Source organism: Amblyomma maculatum, chromosome 7 (assembly GCF_055883805.1).
Source record: "Amblyomma maculatum isolate TAMU_Amacu chromosome 7, ASM5588380v1, whole genome shotgun sequence".
NCBI lineage: Eukaryota > Metazoa > Arthropoda > Arachnida > Ixodida > Ixodidae > Amblyomma > Amblyomma maculatum.
In genome coordinates this window covers 117,025,582-117,043,395 of record NC_139350.1, presented here as the reverse complement: position 1 = coordinate 117,043,395, position 17,814 = coordinate 117,025,582, and the positions used below count along the sequence as shown (strand labels likewise).

At 43.1% G+C, this 17,814-nt stretch overlaps 1 protein-coding gene across 9 annotated transcripts in view; it reads right to left on the bottom strand.

Moving 5' to 3' along the window:
- The window catches only part of LOC146184524 (uncharacterized), a 546,446-nt gene that overhangs the window by 352,478 nt on the left and 176,154 nt on the right, over positions 1 to 17,814 (bottom strand). For 4 of the 9 annotated variants that reach the window (XR_014708873.1, XR_014708874.1, XR_014708876.1 and 1 more), the window contains 2 exons: positions 16,503 to 16,632; positions 15,382 to 16,405 (listed from right to left, as the gene is read on the bottom strand). The gene's annotated coding sequence lies outside the window, so the exon portion shown is untranslated. Of the gene's footprint in view, positions 1 to 13,600; positions 14,702 to 15,020; positions 15,040 to 15,379; positions 16,406 to 16,502; positions 16,633 to 17,814 lie in introns of those variants that run through there. The other 5 variants (XR_014708881.1, XM_084609410.1, XR_014708877.1 and 2 more) reach the window with 4 other exon arrangements.

The window sequence follows — 17,814 nt, the reverse complement described above, 5'->3', positions numbered from 1 at the left end:
TTAGACTGCACTACAGAGCTCAAAACTCGGAAAATGGGAATGCACATGTTGCAGTTTTCGCATGTTGGAGTGGGCCGAAAAATAAGTGCCCAGCCCACGCTGCCGAGATGCGCAATACTACAGGTGAAATGGTTCAGGTTTCTGTAAAATATCTGCCTGGCACAGCACCTTCCTAAATGTTCAGGTTTTGTGCTATTGTTAAAGGCCACTTTGTCATTAATAAAGGAATGAATACGCTTTATACCCTAGCAAAAAAATCCAATAGAAAACTAATAGCCTATCAGATTATTGATATTGGTTTTGTAGGTCTACCAGAGTATTGGTCATATGGGTATCCTAGCCTATTGGTTTTACAGGTCTGCCGGAGTGTTGGTTTTATAGTTCTTGTTGTTTATTGGTTGTATAGGTTATGGTTTTATCGGTCCTATGGCATCTGGTAAAACAGATAGGTCTGTAATGCCAATATGCCCATAGCTGTCAATAATCTGATAGACCTACAAAACCAGTAAGCTTCCTACTGGTGTTGCAAGTCTTATTGAATATTGGTCTCATCGAGTACCTGCGTGTGTTTACCTCTCCGGACACCCGAAGGGAGAGGGCAGCTATGTTCCATTTTCTGGGGATGAGTTATGCAGCAGGTGCATGTATGCACGTTTTATTCCACAATGACAGCGGCAACGCATACTGGCACATAATCCAAACATTGACTGCATCCAGGTAGCCCTCGATTCCAAGATTGCGGACTTCGGCCCGATGATGTACTCTCTCCAATACTAAGGCACCTGAAAGAAATAAAAAAATTGCATTACAGCTTATAAAATAAGCAATTTCAAGAGCGCGACAGCATCACGACTTCAAGAAATCGGCGCAAATATATACCGGCAACAGTATTCATGCGGAGGTAGTTAGGGGAGGCGCCGCCATTATTGAACGCCGAGTTAACTGGTGAACCAACATTCCGTCTTGCGCCCCACCACAGGTTCTGCCACTTGCACACAGTGCGCACGACATTCGAAAACAGGTTAAAGCTAAAACGTTTCATCAATATACTTTCAAGAAATCGTGCCGACAACTTTCAAACTCGGCGCTGTTATATCACACCGCGCGATTCAAATTCCTTTGTTGGCGCGCAGGCAACGGCATTCTGCAACGCAAAGCCACATCACACACTGACAGAGTATAAACGTCAGCCCAAAGTTGCAAGTGATGCACACGCACCTGATCAAAAGCTGAACGTGCGCTGGAAAATAGATATTCTCGAGAAGTACCCCGAAAAACGGCGAAAACTTACACAGAGCTGCCACCGGCCCGATCGGCGACCGCGCCAATGCCTCCCTCTACGGTGCTGCACATGCACGCAAAAGAGAGGTGGAAAGGAAGTTGAGAGAGGGTTGCATGGGAACGCTTGCGCGGGAGTAGGAGTGAGGGAGAAAGAAACCTACCTCTCCGCTGCGAAGCCCCACCAGCACCACCGGCATCGCGCTCGGCAGCTCGAACCGTACTCTCGACGTCGACTCCATCTCGCTTCGCCAGCGGGTGTAGTTGCTTGGACTCGCACCTCTTAATCCATTTCAACGCTCTCTGCACATGTAGGTGATTGCGACTTAGCTGGGCCCCGACAAAACCGTGCTTTCCCATCTTCATGATTTAGTCGCAACAGCAGCAGCGTCGCGCGTCTTGCGGCGCCAACCCTACATAGTTTATTGAGACCGCGCGCAGAATTAAGAATATTTTCTGTGTCGCGGCGTTCTCAATTGTTATTGCGGTTAACATTGTACGTTACGGCAACATTCAATAAACGGGATGAATGCGTGAGTTTTGGAGCTGTGATGGAAAAGTAAGCAATGAAAAAGACCTAAAATCTCCAACTGACTGATACTGCATGTAAGACCCATAAGCAAAGGCATACTGATGTATCAGACACTTGAACCAATATGTATTGGTCTACAAGACAAGCATGTATCAGCCTATGAGATGTATGGGCTTCTGTACGGGTCTGATACTTTTCTTATACAACCAACAGATAAACCCATGAACCCAATGCTATTGCCTATAGGACAAATATGTATCAGCCTATAAGTTTTTAGTTTCTACTTAAGTCCCATAGAAATGCAGATACAAAAAATAGAACACCAACAAATCCAATACAGATTTTTATAGAACCAATAACGCTCCCTATTGGTCTTTTTTGCTAAGGTATGTTAATGACTAGTGCTTTTTAACATATTTTCATTTTTTTTTTGCTTTTCATTACTTTCCGTTGTTTTCCATGCTAGACAAACACAAATGGTACACTTTTAAACTTGTCAGTTCAAAGCTGATCATGAATATCTGCCATGCACGTGACAGCTTTAATGCTAGAAAGGTTGACGTACATACATCTGCGACATCTTAGCGGCATGTTCGGCTACTTGCCCCAAGGTCGTGATGTTCAATGCCAGTGATGGCAGTTGCACCAAAACTGAAGCAGTTCTTGGCATGGTTTCCTGCTTGGATTAATTTGCTAATTGCAGTTCTTTGAAACTTTCATCAATGCTGGACAGTTCAAATAGCAGGCAGTTGAATTACAGAAATGATGTGGATCATGCATTTCAGTTCTGACAAATAGAAAGTAAAGATCCCCTCCTTGCATGCATAGGTTCCCTTAGACAAATACATACTCGGGTGTGTGACTGTGTCGCATATCAAGGGTCGACAGAAGGCCATGTGGAGCCAGTGTGATATTCTTCATGAAGGCTAAAGTAAAATTGTACAACAGCTGCTGTACCATGCAGCAAAAAATTGGTCATTTAGTGTATGATTAACTGACCATGAATAGCATCTTACTCAGAGTATGATGTGATATATAATATCTGGTTTAGCATCCCAAAATAACCACAGCTATGAGGAACACAATAGTTAAGGGCTCCGGTATAGTTTCGACCACCTGGGATTCTTTTACATGCACTGACACCGCACGGTGCATGACGGCCTATTGCTTCACCTCTATTGAAATGCCCCTGCTGTGGCTGGAGCACAATGGGGCCAAGTAACAAAATGCATGCCATTACACTTCCTTCTAGCCTGTAGTTTCCTTCACAGAACTAATGTATACAAGGAAAAGTAAATAGCAAGAAAAAACTAGTTTTATTGCACATTATATTCACATTTCAGCAAACATTCTCTAGGAAGAAATTTCTCAATGTTTGCGTGGAAACGATGAACATCTTGCAAAAACAAAACAATGTACTTACAGCACTCCAATTGTTAATGGGCAAGGTTGCATCTATGCTACTACACTGCACTTATCACAAAACCACAAGCCCCATTTGCTTTGGCCAATCATTTGATGAAACTAACGGAGACAGATTTCGCACACCACAGACTGGTCGTCTCGCAACATATCTTTGCATATGTTGCATATCAATTTCATGCCTTTCCACTTAGCTTCAACTGTTGCTAGCATTACTAGTCACTCATCTTTTCTAAAATTCCCTTTTATGCTGCCAGGAACAGCATCCTTGTAACAATGATCTCTGGCATTTTGGATGCTATCATTTTCACATCTTCCTCACCTGGAGGAACGAAGAAAATGACAAGCTTTGAGCAGACAAAAAATTAGGGAGACTCCTAATCTCCACCTGTAAGGATATGGTGCACCAGCGTTAATGGCTCTTGTCTGCAGATCCCACTGTGGATTCCCGTTAATTTACATGCCCTTTGCTACAAACTTAATTACTAATTCCTTAATTCATGTCTCTGTTATGTCAGATATACTCATTAGCATACGGTCGTAGGCTGCCCTGTTATGTGATAGACAACCTGGCATAGACCTCTGTAAGCCTCACGTTAACCAAACTGTAGAATCATGCCTTCATGGCCTAGGAGTAACCTTTAATCGGAGCTGAAATATCCCAGAACATATTTCAAATAAAACTTTGTAAGCTTGACTTAACAGCTCCTGCCATGCCGTGTGGCCTCATGACATTTGGCTCGTGGCACTTTTGGTTTGTGCACAGGGTTTATCTGTTAAACACTGGTTAACATGCATGAAAAATACATTTTCACACAAACTGTTGGCAAATGGTCAAGTGGTACACTGCAGATTCTGAAATGTATACCTGTATGCATGCAAAGATTGCATCATCACATAACATGATCAAGAGTTCTGTCAGTACCTGACCTGTAGATACATAGCATTTCAATGCCCATAAAGCACCACCTCAGACAATGGTTGTTACCACAAGACCTGTTCTAACCGTGTACTGACACCATTCCACTGAGCGATGGACATGTATATGCATACCCTAGATAGCTCATGATTATGGATCTCATTTATTTCTGACATCCAAGGCGTTCCTGTCGTCAGAAACCCTACACTTTATGATATCAGGACAGCTGTCTTTTATTGAAAGGTGATGAAAAGAAATAACCAGGTTACCTTGACGCAATTCAAAATTACAGAGGGTGAATATGCTGCATGAAGATACCAAGAAGATTGTACAAAGTAAAGTGAGAGTGAAATGACAGGATTTTTGAAACATTGAAATGAACTACAAGCTATGCTTGTCAAACCTGTCATCGAGGAATGAAAATCATGCAGTAATCAAAAACACAACATGGAGGATATTTTAGGTCATCTTCACAAAACACATACCCACACCTCACACACAGCTTCATACTTATGAAAGAGGACAAACCAATATGCAAGGAGTGTGGAAATGAACTAACAATAAACCATATCTTACACGTGCGCCAGAGTCGAGAAAATAGGAGGAAAACATTTTGTACAATTTTGCAACAGATCCCTTTCGATCCCAGCATGATCCTAGGAGGGACATGCAAATTTCTTGCACTTTTGGTTTCCTAAAATGTTCCTAAACAAGCTGCATCCTAATGAACATATTAGTCATTACACACAAAATAAATACATTAAACCTGGTTCTTGGTGCATGGCAGCATTAGTCACTTATGCACCATAAAAACCAATACAATGCTGTAAGGTATACCTTGGTTAGCTATGTTATATGAGACAAGCTTTCGGTCTGGTGTGGTCTTTATTCACGTGACGGCGCTGTCATGAGGGTCTATGTCCCAGCGATTGGAAAGTGACCTATTCCGATAGTTCTAAAAACTGAAGGCAATTCTACAGATCTCTAAAAACTGGGGTGCTCAACTGTTTTATCAACGTCCACCTGCTTTGACAGCCTGGAGTGAAACAGTTGAAGAGAATAGATTTTTTAACATTTAACGAGTTTCTGAAGGCATTGCTTTCAATTATGGGGCCACAAAAAGCAGCTGAATGTCAAATGCCACCTAGGTAGACTTTCTAGAAAGACAGTGGTGTAGCGTGAAAAATTGCTCTGCCGGTCCATCGCTGGCGCTGCTGACTTGAAAGGCGAACTGTTCAAACTTATAGCTACTGACCACACCTGAAACACTGAATTGTGCATGATCAAGGCAGAATTTCTCTAACACTAAGAACTGGTAGCTATCGATTTCGCACCCAATATTGTGAAAATCTGTCTTCTCTTCGATCATTGATACGTCCACGGTTGAACATTTATGTGCCTCGGGGTAGGCCAGCCGTGGGAACATGGATGCGTGGTTGTAGCAATGATCACTTGCATGGCACACTGCAAAAATTCAAGAGTCGGCTTCTGCAACGAAATGTGCAGTGTACATTTTTTACCGTTTACCTAAGTCCGGCGACGCATGCATATCTCCCGCTCGTTTCAAAGCTTCGCGGCCATTCAGTCTGGTCACACTAACCTCGAGCATGCAGGGGTTTAAACTACATGTACGTAAAATTCAACGACGAGAAAAAGATGCAGGCTAAGCACTTTAGTCTTCCCCTAAATACCAATGAACATTGCTGTTCATAAGGAATTCGGATCATTCGCGCTTCCGGCTTTCCGGTTGTGCACTCTTGCGATGCGGTGCAGTAGGTCTTCACCTCGACGAGTTGATGTGCAGCTCCCCGCAGTAGCAGCGCAGGCCTCTAGTAGATTCGGCATGTCTTCTGCCACGGCTCTGAGGTAGAATTTAAACGAAGAGTTTAGCTAGAAACATCCTGTTTCTTCGGTCTGCATGTGAGGAACGAGCATAATGCCATTTCATATACATACTTTGGACTGCCGAATGTTCTGCATGGTGAGGTGTGTGTGTTATGCCGGCACTAGATCTTCAAAGGTCTATGCAGGACCTAAGACAGCGTAAATGCTAGGAATAGCTCGCTTGCATTACGGACAGATCGAGGTGGTAGTTTAGTGTGAAGCGAAAGTTGCTCATGAATATGCGTATCTCGATGCCAGCTGGTGGAGCTGGTGCAGTACGTAGCATCGCCTGCAGCTATGTGCGTGACAGCAAATGCTTGCCATACACAATCCTGAATGAAGACAGTGATCTATGTTAGAATGGACGCACTCTTCGTAGCACCTCATCGAGAGTCGCGGCTAGCTGATATCATAGAGGATAAGTTTCATTCACGCGTAATAAGCGGAATGGGCCACATTCGACGTGGCCATGAGCCTGTATATCGATGTCCGCCGTATCTTTACGAGAATCGAATGGGTACATCGGACGTACCTCTAGACACTTCGAATTATAAAACCGCTGAGAGACTGGGTTGACGGCGCTCGCTCAGACGGTAGTACAGGACCGGAAACAGCTCGGCTTGTAGTACCGCCTAAGTTCCCTACAAATACCCCGGCCCCTCAGCGTCAGCCACAATTCCAGATTCCCTTTCTTTAAAACTGAAGGAGGCAATGTTAAGTAGGTGCTCACGAGGTGCTTTACATTAGAGCACAGAGTGTGTACCACGAAGCTGCTAAGCCTTTAACAGACATACAGAGTTATATGAACAATGCAGAAACGCAAAGCGAAAACACAGTAGGAATCATGCAGTGCTGTCGGACGCAGTGACTTATGCACAACCCAAAACCCCTGGGCTTCGCGTGCCGGCTCTGCTTAGCGCACGGCCTCAGTCCATCACGATGCAGTCAGCTAACCACATTCTTGTAGTTACGGCATTTGACGGAAAACAAATCCATCCTTTGTAATTGCACAGGGAACATGCAGGCTTCCTTACAATTGACTTTTTTTTTTTTAAATATTACGTCCAAAATTTTATAAAATACGCGACAAGAAAGCTATGAATGCAACTTTCCAGCTCAGTTCGAACAAAACATTATGCGTTGTCAAACAATTTTTCTTGCGAAAAACATTTGAGCAAACCTTGAATGAAATTTGTAGATATCTCTAGTTGGTTGACACCATATTAGCCACTTTGTTAAAAAAAAATACTATTTTTTATCTATGCACCTAGCCATAGTTCTCCAGCGACGCTAGTGAACCTTGTGTTTCCTAACTACCTCCAGGATGCTTGAGTCAACGTGGCTATGGTTCCCTATGTAGAGAGGATTTCCTGATTTGTGTCGCTTTTAGCACGGCCACATTGCGCTCTCTCCGGACTAAATAACGTTTAGCCATTTTATTTTTCTTGTTTTCCTTCTAGTCTTTAACAACATTCAGAGCTTCAAAAGCTTCTTATCACACTAATGGCAATATAACTACTCAGCTCTCCAAACACACGCAAGCTGCACCATTGTATTTGTATGTATAGTCAAGTTCTCACAGGTCGGTTTCACTGAAGAGCATTAGTTTAAAGAAATATTTCACTAGGCTGCTTGTGGAAGCAATCGCTTAACTGTAACCATTACTTCAATTCAATGAGAAGGGTAGCTACCCAAGCAATAATTCCGTGTTGGAGTATTTGTCAAGCCTTTCAGAAAAACTACGCTATAGGAATGCTCTAAAAATTCCAGAAAGCACGGTAAAATTTTCTAATGGCGCTAATCGTATTACCACCTTTATTATGTTACAATTTCATTCATGTATTGAATTATCGATACAGTAGCGAGTGTCTGTATCGAAACTCAATTTCGGTCTATCTTGTATCGGCATTGGAAATACAAATTCTCAGGGTATCGAGTATTGGTATCGAAGATACTCTTTCGAAGTATCTTACCCAGCCCTCAGTGTGCAGAATTACGACCGGACACTTTTCTCTAAAACTTATGTCGAATGCAGTGCTTGCGCGCTCGACTATGTAGTTTTCGTGAAAACAATACAGACTGCAACAGCACACATTTTTCGAGCCAGAAGGCCTTCTGTCCCCAGATTAAAAGCTGCAGCTATTTTGACCTCCAAATAAACCTTCCACTTCTATAAATCGTAAAGAACAACGCTATGTAGCGCATAATAGGCCCAGCAACATGTGGGTACGCCTGCCATAATATGAAGCCAACGCGACATTGGCGGCCCACGACAGCAAACACAAGTATGCAGAATTACGACCGGACACTTTTCGAGCTGACTTATGTCGAATGCAGTGAATCAGTACTACAGCTTGAACTCAATGAAGATGAGGAGGAGCTGTCAAAATGCATCTTGAAAAGTGGCTGATCCTGGATAACTTTGTTAGAAACCTTGAGCACTTCAGGTACTAGCGTTCTTGCTATGACATCACTCTCAGCGGGAAAGCGCACTGAACAAGGGTAAAGGGGGAACACCCAAGTTTGCAGCTTGAGCCAACATTTTGACAAATGGACTTGTCTTCATCTGGGGAAAGCGATCATTGGCAGGGGTTTAAATATGCTTTTGCTTTCAAAGAAGAAAAGCTGGGGAAAGGAAAACGGGTGAGAAATAGCTGAAGGAGTGTGGAGGGGGAGGATGGGTGAGAAGTAGGTCAAGAAGCGAAAGAAAAAGTTTCTTTAGTATTTATTGCTAAGCCTGGAACCAGGGATCCTGTGGCCTGCAACAGAAGTCAAAGCGGCAGTACCGGGAAAAACTACAACACCAGGTAGATGATTAGTCACCACTTAAGCAGGTTTGATGGAGATACATCATACAAAGGGGCAGGCATGCAAAGGGCACTAAGGAATATATCTAAATCGGAGAATTATTAAAACTTTCTGCAAAAAATTGGGGGGGGGGGGGCGAAGTACAGACAAAGAATAATATCCGCACAGTGAACCACAACTGACGTGCAAAAAAAAGGCAGGGTACACAAGGCTTTGCTGTGGAGCTCTGGCCACCTTGAACAAGCTCCCCAAGTGCTGTGGAAAGGTGGCACTTGAGCTATGAGGCCCTCTTTCAACTTGCGAGAACTGATTAGAAATGGCATGGCTAGCATCTTTTTCCCTAAGATTGAAAATAAAGAAAATTTAATTGCCATAGCCATCGTCTTTCTCTCCTTTTACGTGTGAAAAATTAAAGTTGTCGGTAATTGTACATACGTGTCTTGCTCAAAATCTTTGCCTCAATTTATTGAAAAGGTGGAACAGCTGATGAGCTGCGGTCAAATTTCGCATTAGGAAGTAATGTAATCGTGGGCAATATTTTTGCTGGACCGCCTCGATCCTCGCCCTTTGACGGCGGGCTTCCCTCAAAAATGGTGTAGAGGGGTTTGAGCTAATAGGCCCTCCTGCAACTTGTGAGAACTGATTGAAAAGCCTAGGGCATGGCTAGATTCTTTTTCCCTCAGACTGAAAATATTAAAAATTATAATGCCAAATCTGCATAATAGCAGTTGCGGTGCTTCAGCTTAAAGTGAAAATGCGCTGCACAATTTATCATGCCAGTTTCCCTGACTTGGCGAAATTTTGATGGATTCCTCAACATTTCCCCGATTTTTCTTGGTGCATGGAATTTCCCTGATAATTTCAGGTTTTCCCAGTTGCTAGACACCCTGGTGTCAATAAAAATATATCAAGCCGAAGTCATCACATGCTACAAATTTGGATCATCCGCACAATTACATTGCTTCTGTTGTGGAATTTTTATGAAGCAGCACCACAGAATCCGAAGACAATATCAAGAGTACTGACTTCAGCTCAGATGACGACTCAAATATCTGACTAGAACTTCAACCAGAGGGCCACAGAAAGCAAAGTTTAATTTCAAGTAGCTCCTGATCAATTAACACTCAAGTCCCTCAGTTTACTGAAGGGCTTTTACATATAGTTGTTCACTGCACATCAACATAAGTTTATTTCTATTCCCTAGGGTCCCAGCAAAATCAAAATCACCGATATGTTAAAATGCTCCTCCGCAATTACGTGTGAAGCTCTTTCAGCTATGTTGAGTGGGGTTCGAACACTCAGATTTCAAAGAACTACTCCAAGAGCAAGATTTAAATTTTGGTGGCAAACTACATCGCCCTCTGCAAAGCTTTTTTCAAACATATGCCAGCCATAAACCACAAAAAGTTTGAATATGCAAAAACTAAGCTATCAGCCTAAGTAGCCCAAGCTGAAAAAGGTTTTCAGCATTAGCAAGTGTTATGAATGCCACATCTTCAAGAGAGACAGTAAATTCTTCATAATTTGGCTTTCCTGTTTTGTTAGTGTAGTTGGGAAAATGGGAGCATCGGACATGCCAGCAACAATTGCTGAAAGAACTGAATGGTGACCCCTTGTCCTAAACAGTATATTCTTGTATAAATCTGCACATTAGGCATGCTCACTTTTGACAGCTAAAAAAAACAGCTTATTTTTATAACATGAATATTTTTGTGGTGGTTGATTTTAATATTAGTGCCCATTTTTCTTTTTGGACTTCCTCCATTAATTTAGCACAGCGAGATCCTTTTTTGTCATGTATAGCACTTGTGAAGAGGAAGAAGTGCACGATGAACATTCCAGGCAGTGGCATTGTGATTGCTGCACGTGTTGGACCTGACTGCTGATCTGCCCAGTCCTGCTGATCTGCTCAATAAACATCCATCTTACATTTTGGTGGAGGTGCGGGATGCTGAGGCATCGAAGACCAGTACTTAAAACCATGAGTAGGTGGTGCCGACACTGGGAGACGGTTTCGACAATAACGAGAAATATGTCCAGCCAGTCCGCAAGTGTAACAAATTTGCCGGTTATCTGTCGTGCGCCAGGGATTGCGTGGTCTTGGAGCCAGTCGAATAAATTGCGAGGTTCTCGAGCAAGACCAGGAGGCAGCTCAACGTAGGCAGGTTGCGGCAGAGCATATGTAGGTGGTGGTCGGGCAGCAACAGCTGCACATGTCAACGGAGCTGCGACAGGCATGGATTGAGGGATTGGAGAAAGAGATTTAGCTACCTGTTCTTGAATAATCTGGCACTAACTGGGAGCTAGGTGCGAGGAAGGCTCTTCATGGCAGGACATAAGGGAGAGCTGTCGAGCAATTCTTCCCAAATGAAGCTCTTGATTTGTGGCAGGAGCACGCAGAATGTTCAGCTGCATCTGTCAGTTATGGCTCTTTGTTTGCGCAGTTCATCATCTTTGACACAGTGACCACTTCCGCGATGGTGCAGATATCTCGAGCAGTCAGCATCTAAAAGGCGTTGTCATCGATGCCTTGCAGAATGTGCTTGATCTTGTCGGCCTCTGACATCTGCGCATTAACGCGCTTGCACAAGTCGATGACGTCCTCGATATAACTCGTGAAATTCTCGCCGACCTGCTGAGACTGCGCATGCAAGCGCTTTTCAGCGTGGAGTTTCCTCACAGCCGGGCGGCCAAAAACTTCAGAGAAGCTGGCTTTAAATGCGGACCATGATGGAATGTCTGCTTCATGGTTTCGAAACCATAGATTTGCTATGCGAGTGAGATAGAAAATTATGTTGCTTAAATTCGTTTTCGCGCCCCATTTGTTGTAAGCGCTCACTCGCTCATAGGATGTGAGCCAGTCCTCGACGTCATGGTCGTAAGTGTCGCTGAAGATGGCGGGGTCTCGCCTGCGGAGAGAGCCGGGAAAGATGATGGCCGAGCCAACTTGTATGACTTGGTGGTTAACGTCCTCAGGCATCGCAGGAGGTGGTAATGAGGGGCTGCAAAGTTCCAGGACAAGAGGATAGATCTTAACCGGCAGCTCCACCAAATGTAATATGGGGGTTTACTGAGCAGATCAGCAGGAACTGATCAGCGGCAAACACAGCAACAGCAAACACAGTCAGGTCCAACACGCACAGTGATCACGATGCCACTGCCTGGAGTGTTCATTGTGCACTTCTTCCTCCCGACACATTAGGCAAAATGTTTTGCAAGAAACTGAAAGATCATCGAAATTTATGCCGTTTGTTACAGCAGGATGGTGTAAATATTTTTAAGCAAAAAAATTTTCCCAAAGGCCTTTCAGAGCTGCCTGTACTTTACCACAGTATAGATAGTTGACAAAAACACTTGAACAGAGGCACTGGATCATGTTTTTGCATCCTTAAATCTTTTTATACTGAATAATTTATATTGCATCTTGAAACATTTTACAATTTTTCTAGCAATATTTGTAGTCATTAAATGGACATTCAAATGTATGAAGGATTTAAATGTTTATATTTTGCTATATGTGAACTTATAAGTTGGGTTCAGAAAGAATTAAGGCTAATTGTTGCCTCATCCTGCCAAAACAATGATCACTTCTGAATGGTTTTCATGTTTGCACTATGCACCTGTAATAGCAATAAGATTGCTGATCCAAATGCAAGAGTTAATTAGAATGGCCCTAAGGTCGATACCTAGGTGCTACCACTCATTTTATTCTAATTATGCATTACTTTGTAGAAAAAGGAATACATCAGGTGAACCTCGGTCCCCATATTCGTTTTGTTCGTGGAAGGAAACATTTTACAGCATTATTTAAGATATACAGTTCAAAAGTGACACTAACTATGAAAGGTGCCAAAAAGGAACAGTTCAGATTATAATTTTGACTACCTGGTGTCATAAAAATGAAGAGATAACCTTTGGAAAAGCATGCATGATCATGTATGACCATGTATGGGGCATAAAAAGCTACTCTTATTTGTGAGCAGATATATTTCTCTCCCACACCGCTCACATTTCTGAAATCGCAGTTTGGCAAGCTTAAACTTTATATCTGGCTCCTTTCCAATGGCAATAAAAGCTGAAGACTTGCTGTTACTAAAGAGTCTAAACATTTCAATGAACGAAACAGTCCCCAAAATCTCTTGGAAGTCTAACACACACATAGCAAGCAAGATGTCAGCTGTCAAAAAAATGAGGATAAAATACAGCAGTCACATTCACAGAACATAAGTGAATGCTTCAGTACAACATTCGAACACAAAAATTATGTAGACCAAATCATTAAATAGTTAGCAGTGGTTAACAACCACATAAATATTGAAAACCACACCAAGTGGCTTCAGCATATGCAGAACAAAGAGCAACTCTTATCCACGAGCACGAGCTGTACTTTACATATTGCACTTCAATGTCGCTCACATTTTAGAGTTGGCAGTCGGGCATGCCTAAACTTCATAGTCTCCTTTCCGAGGGTCATGCAAGCTGAAGGCTTCTGTTACACGTGAATTAAAATTATTCATTGCCTGTCCAGGGGAACTCCTGACTGTCTTTCCCAAGACTACTTTCGCGACTTCAATAACGCGACAAGAAAACCTCTTTAGCCCCTGTGTGGACCCTCAGCCATATACAGACAGGTGTCGACCACGGCACGCGAGCGGCCCCGCCTCTGTCAAGCGTGCGAAGGAAGTCACACGCCCGTTAAAGAAAAAAATAGGGGGGGGGAGGAGAAGAGGCGGGGCCACTCGCATGCTGTGGTCGACACCTGTCCGTATATGACCGCGGGTCCATACAGGGGCTAAAGAGCACCACTTGCCGGTTTTCATGTCAGGTTATTGACATCGCAAAAGTAGTCTTGGGAAAGACAGGAGTTTCCCCTGAACAGGCAATGAATAATTTTAGTTTGTGAAGAAACCGTTTTGAATGCCCGAACAAGTCACAAAAGTTGTTGAAACTAACACACACCAAGCAAGATGAGGATTGTCAAAAATTAGGAGGCTAAAATACAGCAGTCGCATTCACAAACTGAATGCATTATTTACAGAGTTCAACAAAATGAAAAAAATATGTACCCCAAATCGTTCAGTAGTTAACAGTCCTTAAAAACAACAAATATTAAAAATTGCACTCACTGGTTTCAGAAAGTGGCTCTCAGTCAACGCAAAAACTCACCGAGCAGCAGGTTCAAGCAGGCAGTTGCTCTACGACTTATCAGAACAAATGTACCATCCTGTGTATCTGCCACAGTAGCACTACTACAAAATGTGCTAAAAGCTCAACTGCTCGTAATTCTTATGTAACTGGACCAGAAGCTTTTTCTGTTCTGCGAGCAAGCACTCTAGGCTCTGTACATCTTTGTCTTGTGGCACAGTTTTTAAGACTTCTGCTATGGCTTCTGTTAGTTTCTGCAATTTGGTGTGAGTTGGGTTTTATTACCGAGATCACCTTATTGGGTGCCAGCCTAACCTCAGGCATTTCCATCAATACAAAGATATGCTTATGCTTCATTGATGTCACATTCACAAGACTTTTCACATGAAGCAGTCATTCGATGGTACATGCTCATGACACATGGTATGTCAATACAGTTTGAAGAGGGAATGATAAGATAATTTGCACTGCATGATATCTGATGGCTTGGCCTTTTTAGGTGGGGCTCAGGAGTCCTGACACATGGTCTGTCAATACAGTTTGAAGAGGGATTGATAAGATAGTTTGCACTGCGTGAAGTCTGATGGCTTTGCCTTTTAGGTGGGGCTCAGGAGTCCTGTTGCTTGCTCTTCCGAACGCTTGCACGGCATGTCGTGCTGTACAGAAGATCTCGCCAGAGCACTTTTGTGGCCTTGTTCTTTTATATTCTTTGCCTGGTAAAATGTTGAAAAGTCCTCATTACTACAGCTCGAACAAACGATACAAGAACCTAGTCTAGTAACGTTGGCTCGAACTAAATGAGAATGAGGAGGGCTGTCAAAATGCATCTTGGCAAGTGACTGTATCTGGATGGCTTCGTTAGAAACCTTGAGCACTTCAGGGTCTAGCATTCTTGCTATGTCATCACTCTCGGCAATAAAGGGCACTGAACAATGGTAAAGGGGGTATTGCTGCCTCAGTTCACAGGTCAAGCCAACATTTTGACAAGTGGACTTGCCTTCGTCTGGGCAAAGCAATCATCACTGGCAGGGGTTTAAAAACTCCTTTGCTTCTGAAGAAGAAAAGCTGGGGGGGGGGAAGCAGGTGAGAAGAAAGTAGGTCATGAAGTGAAAAAAAAAAAGTTTCTTCAGTATTTATTTCTCAGCCTGGAACCAGGGATCCTCTGGCCTGCAAAAGTAAAAGTGGCAGTACCAGGAAAAACTACAATACTGTGTAGATTAGTCACTACTTAAGGAAGTTCGGTGCAGATACACCTTACAAAAAAGGGACAGGCATGCAAAGGACCCTGATAAGGAATATATCTAAAAGGAAAAATTCTTAAAACGTTTTGCAAAAATTGGGGGGAGGGGGGGGGGGGGGGGGGCAAAGTACAGACACAATATCTACACAGTGAACCACAACTGAGGTGCAAAAAAAAAGGCAGGGTACACAGGGCTTTGCTGTGGAGCTCTGGCCACCATGAACTAGCTCCCCAAGTGCTGTGGAAAGGTGGCACTTGAGCTACGAGGCCCTCCTGCAACTTGCGATAACTGATTGAAAAGGGTATGCTTAGGATCTTTTTCCCTAAGACTGAAAATATTGCCAATTTTATGCCATAGCCATCGTCTTTCAGGCTTCCCTTCTTCCAAGCTTCCCTCAAACATGATGTAGAGGGGTTTGCAGCAACTCTGCCTCTATCAGGCAACAAGGATATCAACTTGTGATCAGATGATTGAACGCCAGTAACAGCAGATGCCTGGGTTGACAACCCCCTGTGGCGGTATTACAGAACTGCATTCAGTTGGGAATGCTCTGCTTGATTGGAAGCACTTCCACTCAAAGCCTCTTGGAACCTGCTGCGACGTAAAAGCATTCAGTTCAGCGGAAGTGCTTCCAACCAATCACACAGTGTTCCGGAACTGAATGCCAAGTGAATGCAGTTCTGTAATACCGCCCCCAGTGCAAGTGAACAGATTCTGCAAAGACGTAACGCCACTGCTTGGCACTTTTATTTGAGTAGAATACAGTACCATTTTCCATCTTTGTGAAAACCAGAATGACATTTGATAAGGGTGCCCTGACAGCACATTCACCATCAATTGCTGGTGCAGACGATTTTATGGAAATGTCAAGTATGCTTTTAAATTCATGGCAGCTGGGCAGCACTTTGCATAGAACTAGCAGGCTGGATATCCTCAGGTAATGCAAACATGGCAGACTTCACTGAAACCTCGATCACGTCAAGACTGTCATGAACCACTTTGTGCAGAATGGCTGGAAGTCACAGCAGTCAGAGATAATATGCGTGCATTGTCAAGCACTGCATGTGGACTGTACCAGTCTGACAGGAAACACTTGGTTGGTTGGCAAAGGATTTGTCGACCATGCCTCTTCAGGTTTTCGTACCAAGCTGCCAGCTCCCGTGATACTGTTGCACCCTACAGGAGAAGCAGCACAAGCCGTAGGTGGTTTTAGACACACAGCTGTCATCGTCACAGCTGGACAAATGGCTATCTTTTGGTCAAGTTTTTTTACCCAGTGAGGTGCCTCATAGATGGTATGCACAGTTTATGTGGTGATTTCTGTCGGTTCAAAATTGTCGGCTCAGCTTCTTCAGTGTCTGTTGATCGAAGCTCCATCCTCTTTGCTTACGGTAGTCACTTGCCTGCAACACAAACAGTGATTTAGTAAAAACCAACGAAAAGTATCATTTTCACTGCGCAGAAAAGCAGGCATCAAGCCATAGTCCTGGTGAAAAGAGGATGTGACTGACATGGATGGACAACAAAAGGTACTGAACCATCCACTGTTCTTCTGTGAGCATTCTCTTTACTGCTGGGTCATTCCATGCAAAATGTTCCAAGCCCCAAAAGCAGCCAACACCGAGTGAAAAAATTTTTTTTTTAAACAAGTGACTTTTGATGTTTCGTGAACACACAAAAGCTGCTTGCAGTTAAATATCTATAAATCAGACTGGATTCCAAGGGAAGGAAAGCGTAGCAGGGGGCGGCAGAAAGTTAGGTGGGCGGATGAGATTAAGAAGTTCGCAAGGGTCAAGTGGATGCAGCTAGCACAGAACCGGGTTAAGTGGAGAAATATGGGAGAGGCCTTCGCCTTGCAGTGGGTATAATCAGGCTGATGATGATGATATCAGATGCAAAAGCAGATACAATAAATTTTATTTTATATTATCGCATGTGTTGTTCTATATAAATTGATAACTGCCTCATGTAAGGCTTTTCTGTGCTTTCTTGGTTCAATAAGGAAGTAAATTATCCATTTAAGTATACTTCATATATCAGTCGCAACGAATTTTAAATTTTTCCCCTGTTGGTAGAGTTGATGCCAAATATACTTTAAACTTTCTTGTCCAGTCCAAATCAGTCCAAAATTTGGCAAAAAGCCATACTTTAGTTAAATTGAGAGTTAAATTAAGCAAAAAGGCCATCGAGTTAAATATACGTGACATTAAACACGAAAAATCCTCAGCTAACAATCTAGAAATTTTTGCTCAAGCAAACTGTCCAATGTGAGAAAAACATTTTTGATGTTCACACTCAATGTCACTCATTTCTGAATTGTGCTTTCACTGCATAACACATGTGCAGCGCCGACCTTTTTCTGGGTTACATGCTGATTTCAGCTCTTTCTCAGGCCAAAAATTTCTCAGTCAGGTGATGCTAGTAAAAGGCCATCTTGAACAATGCACTTTCCAGAGTGTGACCCTCATTTTTGGCCTCGGCACAGCCAGGAATACAAAGCGTCGATGTGATGCCTATTGTGTGACAATTGGTCAACTTTATAGAGGCAGCAGAATCAAGTAATTTCTGTTCTCCTGTATCACAGC